Source organism: Papio anubis, chromosome 10 (assembly GCF_008728515.1).
Source record: "Papio anubis isolate 15944 chromosome 10, Panubis1.0, whole genome shotgun sequence".
Classification (NCBI taxonomy): domain Eukaryota; kingdom Metazoa; phylum Chordata; class Mammalia; order Primates; family Cercopithecidae; genus Papio; species Papio anubis.
Genome location: NC_044985.1, coordinates 120,867,596 through 120,876,838, shown reverse-complemented (window position 1 = coordinate 120,876,838; position 9,243 = coordinate 120,867,596). Strand labels below are relative to the sequence as shown.

At 43.8% G+C, this 9,243-nt stretch overlaps 1 non-coding gene across 1 annotated transcript; it reads left to right on the top strand.

The window, feature by feature from the left end:
- Positions 1-6,988: 6,988 nt before the first annotated feature.
- LOC116269250 lies at positions 6,989-7,090 on the top strand. The gene has a single exon (XR_004176734.1). It is a non-coding gene; the product is annotated as a U6 spliceosomal RNA (small nuclear RNA).
- Positions 7,091-9,243: the final 2,153 nt, after the last annotated feature.

Genomic DNA, 9,243 nt, shown 5'->3' with positions numbered 1-9,243 from the left:
TCCTTCCTTCCTTCCTTCCTTCCTTCCTTCCTTCCTTCCTTCCTTCCTTCCTTCTTTCCTTCCTCCCTTCCTTCCTTCTTTCCTTCCTCCCTTCCTTCCTTTCTCTCTTTCTCTCTGTGCCTCTCTCTCTCTCTCTCTCTTTCTTTCGAGACGAAACCTCACTCTGTTGCCCAGGCTCTAGTGCAGTGGCATGACCTCGGCTTACTGCAACCTCTGCCTCCCAAGTTCAAGTGATTCTCCTCCCTCAGCCTCCGGAGTAGCTGGGATTACAGGCACGTGCCACCACACCTGGCTAATTTTTATACTTTTAGTAGAGATGGGTTTCACCATGTTGGTCAGGCTGGTCTTATACTCCTCACCTCAGGTGATCCGTCCACCTCGGCCTCCCAAAGTGCTGGGATTACAGGCATGAGCCACCATGTCTGGCCCTAATGTGAGCATTTCTAACAAACAAAACAAAGCTAGTCAACTCCCCAAATTCATACTCAATACACTGTCATACAAATTGAATCTTTTCAATGTAAAAGTGTTGAGAATATTTTATAGTCAATTTAAAATTTGAACAGACAAGTTAGTGACCACGTGGTTCATATAATTTCAAACTTTTCGGTCCTTTGCCATTGTAAAGAGCCGTGACCCTTTACGCCAGCTCCACGCTGGTGATATATAGCACTCAATGAAACCAACACCTTATTGAACCATCAAATATGTCAAAAGGAAATTTAGAACAAGTGGCAGGAAAAGCTTCATAGCAGGAAAATCTTATGGGAACATAAAATTATTTCCCAAGGAAGTTGTTAAAAATCCATTATGCGAGCCATTTATAAACGTGTTATTTATCAACATCTTGCAAAAAAAAAAAAAGTGAGACAGCACATTACTAGCAAAATTCCTATACTGGCAAGCTAGACCACATGCCTTAATAGCACCTTTTTTCAAGTCCACTGATGATTTAATTTATAACATTTCTTTTTTTCACGTGATAGAGAATGTTATTTTCTTGCAATATGATATGTAATACCAAAATGAAACAGTTGCTTTCTGAGAATGAATATGGAAAGATTTTTTGTTGTCCCTCATAGCTCTCAATTCGTAAATCAGTGCAAAATACATGTGAAAAACCTGTGTAACTTCAAATAAATGTAATTTTTAATAGTTAGATTAGTTATGCGAATATGTCCTTAGATGACACAAAATTGATTTATTGCTGATTAACATGATGTATTAATATTAACGTGGTTATTAGTACATATTAATTTAAAAAGACCCAAGGGAAGGTTGGTTGGGAAGGAAGGCATCATAGGGAAAGCCTCTGGTTGGGCAGGACAATGGAGAAGGATGAGGTGGAAGAAATGGCGAGCAGAGGGCAAGTACAGTCTAGGATTGGGAGGGAGTGGGTTTAGGGCATTTCATATAAGAAAGATTTGTATTCAAGGCTGAATCAAGATGGTACCACTGAAGACCACTGGCAGAGATCTTTTAAAAATCTAAAATATGGCTGGATGCAGTGGCTCATGCCTATAATCCCAGCACTTTGAGAGGCCAAGGTGGGTGGATCATGAGGTCAGGAGCTCAAGACCAGCCTGGCCAAAATAGTGAAATCTTGTCTCTACTAAAAAATACAAAAATTAGCCAGGCATGGTGGTGGGCACCTGTAATTCCAGCTACTCGGGACGCTGAGGCAGAGAATTACTTGAACCCGGGAGGTGGAAGTTGCAGTGAGCTGAGATCACGCCACTGCTCTCCAGCCTGGGCAACAGAGCGAGACTCCATCTGAAAAAAAAAAAAAAAAATCTATGATATGATTTTTAACATGAGATCCCACCATAAAGAAGAAATTAATAGGAAAAAATTCATTCATATGAGCCACCCTGATCTGTGCTTCAGGGATATCTCTATATGTGCCTAAGGCCTAAATGACGCAATGCACTTTTAGACATCAAAGTCTGAGAAAAAAATGGTGTGTGGAGCCCACAAGATATCAACTACCAGGTTTCTAATTTACAGAGCAGCCTGAAGGGATCAGAGAACATTCTGTAACCATGTCTGAAGTGACCACTGTAAAGTTCTTCAAGCTATGGAAAATATTGAAGTCAAATATTTACAGTACTGAAGGGCCCACATGCAATGGAAAATAACCCCCAAATTAAGAACATCTGGGGGAAAAGTCTAACGAGAGCCAAGTAATGAAAGCAGCAATAAAGATGCAGAATGCATTTGTGGAAGGCTCATGAAGAAGGGAACCTTTTTTTCTTTTTCTTTTTTGTTCTCTTTTTTAGGTAATGAGGCTACCTGCCTGTGGTGAGCTTAAGGGAAGTGATTTGATTCTGTCTGACTGAGTTTACAAGCTGCCAAATGAAAAAAACTGCTACTTCCCATTTCATGAAATGAAATAATTACTGATGTATAGAACTTGTAGACGATCTTAGATGTTAAAACACTGGAGAAGTAAAACGTATGCGTATATAATTATATAGGATCAATCAATTGAGGAATGTTTTATCTGGGTTATAGGAAAACAAGAAAGGGAGTCCATTTAAAGAGAGGAAGAAAAATATTGACTTTGTTGTCGTCAAGTCCTGGATCCATGTGTTACTTATCACTATTTTAGGCCAGCTGCCTAAACCTCTCCCAGCCTCAGTTTGCACATCTTTAAAATGGGACTCTGATAAAGATTCATTGACAGAATTGCCAGGTGTGGTGGCTCACGCCTGTAATCCCAGCACTTTGGGAGGTCGAGGCGGGTAGATCACTTGAGGCCAGGAGTTTGAGACCAGCCTGGTCAGCATGATGAAATCTCATCTTTACTAATATATAAAAATTAGCCAGGCTTGGTGGAACATGCCTGTAATCCCAGCTACTCTGGAGACTGAGGCACAAGAATCGCTTGAACTTGGGAGGTGGAGGTTTCAGTGAGCAGAGATTGCACCACCGCCCCCCTTCAGCCTGGGCAACAGAGCAAGACTGTAAAAGAAAAAAAAAGATTCGTTGACAGAATGCAGATGAGGCACACAGCCTTACACCTGGCCTATAGAAAGTGCAGACCACCTGGTGTTTGCCATTACTATGATTGTCGTTGTATTGTTGTTATTGTTGTAAGTGTTGTTATTACATTTTTACTTAGGGAAGCAAGGTGTCAGAAGGAGGTTACGATTCTATCAAACAATAGCGTCCTAATGAAAAGTACTTATAAATTTTTAAGGATTGAAACTCTCTTGGAAGTATTTTGGATGATAAGCCACATAAAATAATGGGGTGAAGTATTTTTTTTCCTTTGATGAGAACAGTTGCATGAATGCACAGGAGTGCCCCTGGAGCGTGTTCAGATGGTCTCATGTTGAATGTACTGGGGAGGAAAAATTAATAAAACCCAGTATGAATGAACAAGGCCTCACTCCCCAAGTTTCCTCTAATCTGATATTTATAATAGGACATCATACAAGGGTAGACTCTCACAGCTGCTGTCTAGCTTAATACAAATGGTTTTGAAGTCTTGGATGCTCTTGGATGTGTGTTATTTATACTGTGCATTGTATACTTATTTAGCATTTCTACCTTGAAAACCTCCTGTTACTTAGGCATCAAGAAAACTTTGAAATTAAGAAAGTTATAAACTTCAAAAGATTGCTATTGGTTGAACTTGCAAGAGTATAATAGGGAATCAGAAGAGGACAAAAGAATCCAGTGGTATTCAAATCCTGGTAGAGACCATATGATGTCTGCTTGCTGTTTAGGGACTGAACAGCAAATTGCAAAGAACTCCTAATCATAGGTGTGGTCTAAGTGCCTATTAGAATACCTTGAGCAGTTAACAGTAGCAGCAAAAGTCTACAAAAAAAAGTCAGAAACATCCAAATTTGTTGTTGGTCAAACAGGTTGACTTAGTTACTGGCATTATCAATAACACCAGTGGCTAAAAAACCATGATACATAATGATACAATAGAATACATATAATAATCCTTTCAGAACTGCAAGGGATGGAAGGAGATACCATGTCTGTTCAATGCCTGATGCAAAGCTAATGATTAATTCAAGTTCTTTTTGTTTTTCCTCTTCTTCCCTTCCCGGAAAACCAAATAAGGGTCCCAGTGACATTTTGCCTTGGATGTTCCCACTGTTGGAATTGCTGTCAATGATACGTGTGTAGTGCATGAGGACTCAGTTTTCTCCCTGACCTGTAGGAGGGATGGAGGAAGATGGCTCTGGGTGCGGGCAGACACGCTGATGGTCAAACCCTGAGGAGGAGGAACATCCTATGCCTGGGACTGCATCAAAGCCCCTGAGTTACCAGTGATTGTGCATTCCTCTGGAATCCCTCTTTTTCTGAACCCCGGGTCCTAGAATGGCTGCTCATAATCTAGAACAGGGTGGGGCAATAAATAACACATTTGCACCTCCTAGGCCTGAGATGTAAGTTCAGGGCCCTGTGTTGAGAAGAATTGTATAGCTCAGTTGGAAAGCAAGCCATGATCGATTAGTGATGCCATTTAGAACTGGGTTTTCATCCACTGAACACGTAACATTGACAGCAATTCCAACAGTGGGAACATCCATGGCAAAGTGTCACTGGGACCCTTATTTGGTTTTCTGGGAAAGGAAGAAGAGGAAGAAAAAAAAAGAACTTTAATTAGTCACCTGCTTTGCATCAGACATTGAACAGGCACTTTCAGACATGGTATCTCCTTCCCTGCCTTGCAGTAATCAATTATCATGGAGAAATCAATTAGTGATGTCTGCCACTGGCTAGGGCTAAAGGAAGGCAGCACATGCCAGCTTGTGAGAATTCCTATCCATAGTGCAAGACTTGGCTCAAATACCATCTTACAACCATATCCCAAGATTTAGAATTAAAGCAATGTATGAACTAAAGGGTAATGAGATCATCCCTATCTTTGTTTCTATATTTTAGGCAGTTAATTTATTATACTACCTTATATTATAATTTTTTCTTATTCTTACCACCAGATTATAAGCTCCTTGAAGGCAGGCCCTTCTTCTAAATCATCCTTAAGTAACCATGACTCCCCCTCCCTCTCTCTCACTTCCAACTCTAATGCATGCATTCAGGCTTTCTTCTGGTGACACATTCAAAAAATGTTTGCTGAGCCCCTATTAGGGACTAGAAGTGACAATAAGAGGACAAAGCTCAGCTCTGTGGAGCTTGTGGCTCGGCATAAGGCAGGTGCCCAGAAGCTCTGCTGCTAAATCTGCCTGCTGGACTCATTGCATCCTACTCTTAAGGCCTGGTCGGTGGTGACCTGGGCTGTGGCCGAAGCTGAGTGAGCATTTGGGACCAGCACTGGGTGTAGAGCAGTCTTCCGTGGCAGGCCCTTAGTGAGAGGAACTCAGACGAGATGCTACCAGAAGGTGGGAGGTGATTGAAATGCTGGAGACCCAGGGGGTCCCAGGGACTAATTTGCTAGCAGAGGTGGTTGCGTTTTCTCAAATCTCTACAAGTTTCTGGAGTAAGCTTGGAAAGCCAGGCAGCCTCTGATGAGTAAGCAGAGGCCGCCACCGTTCAACGTGGGGACTGTAACTGCCCGCAGGTCAGTGCAGAGGGAATGCCCATCTGTCCTGGTGTGCAATGATCGAAGGCTTCTTTCCTGGAATTCTCCCCTGCATTCCTGCTTTCTGGTGAGAATTAGTTAGACATTTCACCTTAACTTCCCTTATCAGAAAAATTGAAAGGATAAGACTCAATTATTTTGTATCTATTGAGCTAATGTTTCCATTTCTAACTTCCTAAATCATCTTACCTAGGCTGCTTGAAAGAAGTGTGTCCTAGACTTAGAATAACGTTTACTTTTTAGAAGATGCCATTCTCTTTCCATGGAAGGTTAGTAATTCCAAAGAAGTCAATATAACATTATCCAGTCCTTCTGTTAACATTTCGATTGCTTTTTTTGTCAGTCTTCTTGTCTCAATGGCGAAGGGTATAAACGTTTCAACAGCTGTGGAAGAAATGTTTATTACCCTCCAGTTAGGCAAAGCGATCCGTCTTCCCCAAAACAATGCTTGGGGTTCAAGACTTGCCTCCCCTTTGCAATTTAGTTTGCGCCTTTATTTCTGAGAATGACTTCAATTCAGGCAGTTGGTAAATCAAGGATCTGACTACCACAAAACCCCCTCCTTCTTGTCCCCTGTGGGCAAAAAGGATGGTGTTCCGGTTTGTGGTGGCTGTTTTGGGTGTGAGTGTTGTTTGATTTTTCTGTAGAGGTTTCTCAAAGAAGCTGACTTGAGTTTTCCAGGTGCCCCAGTCTGTTACATCACTCCTAAGCATCAAGAACAGCACAAAACCTCTGTGCTGCTAGCAATGGCAAGTTAGGATAGAAATCCCCCTGGTAGAAAATCCAATAGGTTCAGGTTCCTTGAGGTTCTCCTCTTTTGCCTCAATCTTCTTTACCTGTTTGTTCCTTCCAGTATGGGAAAATCCCCGGAGACACTGCAATGCCGGTGGCACCAGGAGACCCCATGTGAGGGCCATTCTCATTAAGAGCAGTCAGACCCCCATGGCAATGCCACTTTCATCCCGCATGCCATGCTCAGAATCCTTCCAGGCTCCCCAGTGTCAGTGGGACAAAGTGGAAACGTTAGAGTCCTCCCTGGGAAGGCACAGGTGCCTCCAGCCTAGTGTTCTCTCTCTCACCCTCCAGCCCCTCTGGTAGACACATCCTGTTCCTGGCGACCTTGGGCATCTGGGCTTTCCATGTTCTGTGCTGGCATTGGCTTCCAGTGGCCTCCCCGACCCTGCCCTGTGAACATGTCTGACTATGACCCACACTGCAGAGACCAGCCTCTGTCACACACTGAATGGCCCAACCACCTCTGCACACACTGTTTCTCCACCTCCCTGTGTTAATTATTATGTACTCCATAAAGGGATCTTGGAGATCATGTAGTCTGACACCCCATTTAGTAGGCAAGAATATTGAGGCCTAAGAGGCAAAAGGAGAGTTAGTTCACATAGAACCCAAGGGTCCTGGTGGACGCTTGAGCAGCACATACACTAAAATTGGAACAACGCAGAGAAGATGAGCATGGCCCCTGCACAGGATATCATACAAATTCATGAAGCATCCCATCTTTTTATGTTTATTCCAACACTTCATGATAGCAAAGTCAGGAAATCAACCTAAGTATCCATTAATAGATGAGTGGATAAAGAATACGTGGGGCCGGGTGTAGCAGCTCACGCCTGTAATCCCAGCACTTTGGGAAGCCGAGGCGGGTGGATCACCTGAGGTCAGAAATTTGAGATCAGCCTGGCCAGCATGGTGAAACCCCCTCTAAAGAAAATTAGCCGGGCGTGGTGGTGGGCGCCTGTAGTCCCAGCTACTCCAGAAGCTGAGGCATGAGAATGGCGTGAACCGGTGGTGGAGGTTTCAGTGAACTGAGATTGCACCATTGCACTCCAGCCTGGGTGACACAGCGACGCTCTGTCTCAAAAAAAAAGAATATGTGCTGTATATACTCAGTCATAAAAGCGAATGGAATCATGTGTTTTGCAGCAACGTGGATGGAACTGGAGACCATTCTCCTAAGTGAAATAACTCAGAAACAGAAAGTCAAATATCGTATGTTCTCACTTAGAAGTGGGAGCTAAACAGTGGGTCCACATGGACAGAGAGGGGAATCCTTGGAGACTTCAGAAGGTGGGAAGGTTGGGAAGTCGGTAAGGGCTGAAAGATTACCTGTTGGGTCCAGTGTTCATTATTTGGGCAGTCGGTACACTAAAAGCCTAGACATCACCACTATGCAACATAGACATGTAACAGAACTACGTTCCTACTCCCTAGATCTATAAGAATAACAAAAATACAGTGGGGAAAAAAAGAGCCCCAGGGTCATTTCTACTACACTGCATTGTCTTTTATTTTGTTGTCTTATCAGCTTTTTTTTTTGAGAAAAAGTCTCACTCTGTTGCCCAGGCTGGAGTGCAGTGGTGCGATCTCAGCTCACTGCAACCTCTGCCTCTCAGGCTCAAGTGATTCTCCTGCCTCAGTCTCCTGAGTACCTGGGATGACAGGCGCATGCCACTACCCTCCCGCTAATTTTTATATTTTTGGTGGAGACGGAGTTTCACCATGTTGACCAGGCTAATCTTGAGCTCCTGACTTCAAATGATCTACCCGCCTCAGCCTCCCAAAGTGCTGGGATTACCTGCATGAGCCATAGCACCCGGCCCTCTTATCAACTTTTGTTGCCCATCTATGAATCTGTCTGATTTCTCCAACCAGATTCTCAGCCCTTTGAGAATAACTATGTCTTGTTTCCTTTGTGCTACTACTTATTTCCTTTGTAACAGTCAGCAGAGCCTGTAAAGAAGGATCCTCTGACTGAATTGATGGATAAAAGCTGTGTGCTTTATAAAACAGCAAATCACCAGGACACCCATCTTGGAGACTGTTGTGACACTCAGAACAGGGCCTGTTGAGCTGCTGGTCCCGGAAAGCAAATCGTGCCTTGTCATAGAGCAGACCTGCTGGACAGAGATGAAGTGGGCACTGGGTCCAGTGTTGTCATTGTTCAGTGCAGATGCCGAAGCCCAGCATGCTGAGGTCACACAGATATCTGGTACCGAAACTGGAATTGGAACAACGTCCTGCCCTGTGTTTATCACTTCAATGCCCCCCAGTTTTCCTGGACAAAGGTTTGCATGAATAGGGGCTGAGGGAAGTAAGCAGGAAGGAAGAGAAGCTGCTGCACTGAACAGAAGTCAGGATGCTGGGGCTCTGTGTGTGTTCCTGCAGCAGGGCCCGGTAACCGAGGCCAAGGAGGCTCCCAAACTTCTCTGGTGTCTTTCCCAAGCTTCTGCTCTTCTTTCTCTTTTCAGCTAACCTCCAGGCTCTCTATCTTTTTGTCCTTAGGCTCTAGTCTCTGATTAAGATGTACTCGCTTCCCGCTTAGCAAAACTCATCACGTCAGGCCTCACCTGTCCCCAGAACTCCCTTTTTAATTACAGAAAACAGCCCGCTGATCTTGGAAAGGGCTGTCAGGTGAGGTACCCTTCTCAGACTCATGATTCTTTTGGTCCTGCTTTTCCAAATCTGCTCCCACTTCTGTCTCTGCTTTCTGTCTCTGTCAAACAACCACTGTCAACAGTTCTTTAAATCAAAAAACATTGCTCTGGAAGCAAATTTGTTTGCGGGAAGAATGACAGTCTGTCGCCATGCAGAGGGCGGCGTTCGTGACGGTGCTTAAAGGAATTCACGGGTCAGGCCCAACAATGCCCAGCGCGTTG